This window comes from Capsicum annuum, unplaced genomic scaffold (assembly GCF_002878395.1).
Source record: "Capsicum annuum cultivar UCD-10X-F1 unplaced genomic scaffold, UCD10Xv1.1 ctg78863, whole genome shotgun sequence".
NCBI classification, from domain to species: Eukaryota; Viridiplantae; Streptophyta; class Magnoliopsida; order Solanales; family Solanaceae; genus Capsicum; species Capsicum annuum.
Genome location: NW_025889390.1, coordinates 62118 through 67915, shown reverse-complemented (window position 1 = coordinate 67915; position 5798 = coordinate 62118). Strand labels below are relative to the sequence as shown.

Here is a 5798-nt window from a genome sequence, read left to right as displayed (position 1 = left end):
GGGTGTGATTAGTTTTTAATGAAATATAGAAGAAAGGTGTGGTGGTATACCACCGAACTAATTATTGCCCTTATTTACTGCCCAATGTGTTTTGTGTGTTGTTTGGAGGGTGTAATGAATATGAGGTATTTCGGTGATCTTATAAGGACATGTACGGTATGTGGGTGAAATTGGAGGAGAAAAGGGTTAAAATAACACCCTTGCTTGATAGATTAATAGTTGCTGCCCGGTTACTATTTTGGGTAAAATTAAGTATCTCAAATGTGTTGATTGGTTACTAATACTAGTTAACCATATATTCTATTGTAGATAAGTAATCTAAAAGGTGGGAAGTCAAGTCGGGTTAGTTTCGGAGTTAAACAACTAGGTATGTAAGGCATACTCTATTTCACACTCTTTGGCATGAAATCATGCAATTGTTCCATCAAGCAAGTTTTTGAGGTTATCCTGTAACAAAGTGTTACATAATGACAGCATATTACACTCCATGTATCCAATGACCTTGTTCCCACTCTCTAACACATTAGAACACCTCAATACGTGCTTATTATTAAATCTGCGCGTCTATCTTCACTAGAAAATTTCAGAAGTTCCTCATTTACTCAAATAAGACCCATGTGTATTTTCAGCTTCTAAACACTTCTTTTTGTGTGCCAACAGCTCCCTACCTCATTGTTGTTGCATTAAGTATCCATTTATATGTTTCTTATTAGCATATTATTGGTTCAAGGTACCATAATATGATGACCACCAAAGTAACAATCTCAAAGGCTAAGCCTAGCATGGGCCTATCTCGATACCTTTATTTGTGGGTGGTAGCTCAGGGGAACTTGCCTAGCATGGCCGATCTCGATACCTTTATTTGTGGGTGGTAGCTCAGGGGCATAAGCCTAGTAGATGGCAGCTCAGGGGCATAAGCCTAGCATAGGCCGATCCTAATTTATCTATTTACCACTGATCAGCTGGTCATTTGCATTATATATGGCTTACAAAGATTATGAAGTAAGAAGGGTAAAAATAAAGAAAGGAGCGTAATATATGTAGTCCCACAAGTTTATATAAAGGTGGTCTACTAGTACTACTTATACACTTGTATCAAATTTTTACTGAGCCTGTGTATCATGTGTTGTTACTTTTAGCCTTACATATTCAGTACATATTTTCGTACTGACGTCCCTCACGGGGGACCTGCATTTCATGCTTCAGGCATAGGTACATCAGCTCATACACCTCACTCGTAGGAGCGAAGGCTATTCCGTCTATATTGGTGAGCTCCAGGTTGATTCGGGGCTTTTCGAGTCTGTTCCATATGTTTTGGTATTGTGCAGTAGGTTAAGAGTAGGACAGGGGGTTTGTCCCAACCCTAGCTAAGTCTATGTATCTTTTATAGTCTTGTAGACTAATGTAAAGTTATGGTCTTTTCCTGATTTTAGACATGGTGGCACCATAGGCCAAGTGTTGTACATATCAGTTTGTGCGTGCATGTGTAGCTATTTTCCATGTTGTTAGAAAACTTGGTTGTTACAGTTACATGCATGGGAAGTACAAGGTTATGAATTGGTTCTCTCGGGCCTTTACGGCTATGGGTGTCTGTCCGCTCTAACGAGATTTGAGGCGTGACAGGTACCAACATGGAAAGCGAACAATGACGAAAGGAAGTTGCTGCCCAAGCTTGTGGAGGACCTCCACACCATGACAAAGAAGAATCTACTCAAGGACTTCAAGGTAAAATAGCTAACTCTTACACTTTTGTGCATGTGAATGACAATTGTATGGCTAGTAGCCCATTGAGTGTGAGTTGTAACTTGCCTATATATGAGTCTACTGGTCTTTTCCACTTGATGATAATGTACATGTTGTGAGTGTGGATACACTAGTTGATCCTATTGATGACCAAATCGACTCTTCTTGTAAGATCGATTTATGTCCACCTTGTTGAAACTATTGTGTTGAATGAAAGTACATTATCTTGTGAAATTTGTATTAATCAATTTATGTATGAAAATTTCCCACCACTTGAGAATGTGTATGATATGATTAATGAACCTCAAGTGTATGATGATGTTGAAAATGTTGATCAAGGGAATAAGAGTGAACCCGTGTTCTTTCTCTTTGATTCTAATATTTGCTTGGACCATAGGGATAACCATGTGCCTAAGACATCTTTAAAACTTGATAATAAACTTTTAGAGAGTGAACTTACTTGTTCCAAATCTGCCCACGGGACAGATCATGCTCTCTTTAGGTATAATGTCTTGTTTGAAGATAATATAAACACTCCTCATGAACCTAGTGGTGAAAATGATGGTATAGCTTCCCTTTTCATTAAGGGTATTTTGGTCTTTAATGTAATTAATATAAATAGACCATTTTGCTTCTCTTTTCATTAGACTTTGATGAAATTGGATGTTATTCTTAGATTCTAGCTTTAGTCTTGTAGTTTTAGGTCTCAAACTCAAAATTGGTTCCTTGAATACATTTGAAGTTAGGGTTTCACTTGTATTGGGAAATTTGGCAAGAAAGGAGTGCTTGAGGAAGAGTGTTTCCTTTGAGTCACCTAAGAGAGTGGTTTGATCTTACATTGGTTATGTGTGTTTAAAGGTTTGATACACCTTCTAGTGCTATTCATTGGTGGAAGTGAGGGTCTCTCTATCTATCTTTAATTTCATGCAATTCTTCTTCTTCATCTCTGATACGGGAAAGACAAGAGAAGGCTCAAAAACTACTCAAAACAGTCCACAAATCAACTAGAATCCGAGGACCCCTTTGAGAGAAACTTTTGGCCAACTATAACAACACAAGGATTACAAGATACAAGGTGTATTTTAATACCAAAACAGAAACAATGACACAAGATAAAACAAGTCACGGATTCAACACAAACACAAGGGAAATTGCATAGAAAATAAAGATAGATAGTGAGACCAAGATTATTACAAGATTAAGAACCAAGTGTATTTCGACACTAACCCCTAATGAATGTAACAATCAAAACCACACTCTTACGGTGACCACCAAGGGAATGAACTCACCTCAAGATCTACCGTTTCCAAGCTAAGATTAATATTGACTTTTCCAAGCCCTATTCTAAGGATGGTTTTTTCAAGCCCTACAACTAAGGGTGTTACACTCTCAAAAGAGAGAAAATATGTATTTCAATTCTTCATCATTCAAAATCTACCAAGAAATGAGCTAAAATGACCTATTTATAGTGTATTACAAAAAAAGACAAAAAGACCACATTGCCCTTAATGACAGGTGCGGCCATGGTGTGTAAATACACCATGTGTATTGTCCAAAATTCCCTTAATTAAGGTCCAAAACCATGAGTCATCAATCTTAAATGCTCCAAGCAATCTTTCACATGCGAGATTGCTTTAAGTTATGCTCAAAACGGGTCCTCCATCCATGTTCTTTTAATCTCGAGGTGACCAAGTCTTGAGCCTCTATATGTTGACCTCCAAAGATGTCATCAAAAGATAAGATGGCCATTTTTCCCGTATCATCCTCCCCTTCTTAAAAAGGAATTGACCTCGAATCCAAACCTTGTAAAATCGAAGAGAGGACAAACAAATATAAACTCCTCATGACATAAGGGTTAGGGTTAGCATAACAAATTATCTCAACATGCCAAGGTTGCATATATTTGCAATATAACCAAGAATCCTTTGAAAGGAATATTAAAAACTCAATAAAAGATATACAAGGATTTGGTTATAGGATACATCAAGAGTGAAACTTTGCTTGTCATGTAGACTAAACAACAAGTTTGGTGCACCAACATCACCATTCCTAAATTTGGCACCGGGGTCAAATGGAAAAAGTTGCCATAGACAGTCTCGACAACACTGCCCATTCCCGTGGTCTACACCCAAACTAAATGACATATAACATACATATCATCCAAAACAAATAGAGAGTAGAGAAAGGTATCACACAAATCGACTTCTACTAAGGTGCTCTCATGTGTGTACTCACTACTAGTTTCCCAATAATCACCATGAGTACTCTCAACAATGAAATCACACAAAGTAGAAGAAGAAGTATTTTCGACAGCTACACATTCCTTACCCTTAAGAGTACTCTCATCTTCCAAGAAGAGATTTCCCTCTTTAGGAGGAATGTTTTCACACCATAGTGGGTTAGCATATAGACTATAGCTTCCAAGGCAAGCTATACCATCATTTTCACCACTAGGTTCATTAGGAGTGTTTAAATCATCTTCAAACAAGACATTATACCTAAAAAGAGTGTGATCTACCTCACGGACAGATTTGGAACAAGCAAGTTCCTCACTCTCTAAATGATCAATATCAAGTTTCAAGGATGCTTCAAACACAATATTACCCTAAGAAGAGCTCTCGGCTTCATTCTCACTTTGTTGACCAATATTTTCAAATACTTCACTCACTTGAGTCCTATTAAGCACATCACACACATACTCAAGTGGTGGATAATTTTCACAAACAAGTTGATCAACACCCATTACACAAGACGATGTACTTCCATTCAACATATAGGATTCAACACTAAGTGGACATAAATTAATCTTACAAGAGGAGTCAATTTCGTCATCAATAGGATCAACTAGTGTATCCAAACTCACAATATGTACATCATCAATAAGAGGCAAGGAATCATTAGACTCATAAATAAGTAAGCTACTACTCACACTCAATGGATTACTAGTCATACAATTATCATTCACATGAATTAAAGTGTAAGAGTTAGCTATTTTACCTTGAAGATCTTGAGTAGACTCTTTCTTGCTGTGAGGTAAAGGTCCTCTATAAGCTTAGGCAGAAACTTCCTTTTGACATTGGTTGCCTTCGCTTACCATGTTGGTACCTACACAAATATCCATAGAAATAGAAGTACAACCAAAGTTAGCACGGTTTGGTGGTAATCCCCTCACATCTCTCAACACAACCTCTCCTTTTTCCACTCTCGGATTACCACCTTTCACTTTCTTACTCCTCTCAATATTTTGTCTCTCATAATAATTTGAATTGAAGTAGGTAAGAACTTCTTTTTGTGGCCCGGGCAGAATGTATGTCTCAAGGCAATTTCCCTATTGGTCTCTTACAATATTTGGCCAATTTTGCATATTTGAAACTTTATGTTGTGCAAACCAATGGGCGCCCAAGCTCACATGAGCATAGGTTATGGGAAAAACATCACACCACACCTCCTCATGGTAATTAAATTGGGAGAAGACAACTTTTACCCTCTCGGTAACCTTAAACCTGTCCAAGAAGTATGGAACAAGTAAAGGCTCACAAAATAACCCCATGTAATCAAACATGGATGGAACAATATAGTTTCTATAGTACCTATCATTTAACACAATGAGGCATCCCAGAATCCCACAAATGGTCACCTTTTCGGAGTGTACACTCCTTCTTGGATCAACATTATAAAGCTCACGAGTACCCCTTGGTTTTGGAGATGCATACCCTCTTCTTCTCATTGGACAACCTCCACTAGAGCTAGTATAACCATTCACTCTATATCGATTTTGATAGGAGTACTACAAGGTGGAGAATATGAATCTTCGCACTCCTTATGTGTACTCTCATCATAGCTCTCATAAGCTTTACGAACGAAAGGGTTATACCTAACACCAAATCTAGGTTCGGAGTGAGAATTGTAAGACTCCTCATATGCCCCAACGTCATCATAAGATCCATCATGAGGTCCTACATTATCTCCAAAGTCACTATAAGCACTAGGTACTTTATTCACCTCATTTTCTCCCCCCAGACAGTAATTTTCAAATCTGCCCAAGTTTTGATCAT

The 5798-nt window shown here is 37.8% G+C and overlaps 1 long non-coding RNA gene across 1 annotated transcript in view; it reads left to right on the top strand.

The window, feature by feature from the left end:
• The window catches only part of LOC124894979, a 4936-nt gene extending 3210 nt beyond the window's left edge, over positions 1 to 1726 (top strand). Inside the window, exons 2-3 of the long non-coding RNA XR_007051461.1 lie at positions 1207 to 1267; positions 1624 to 1726. This is a non-coding gene — a long non-coding RNA (uncharacterized LOC124894979). The remainder of the gene's footprint in view (positions 1 to 1206; positions 1268 to 1623) is intronic.
• Positions 1727 to 5798: the final 4072 nt, after the last annotated feature.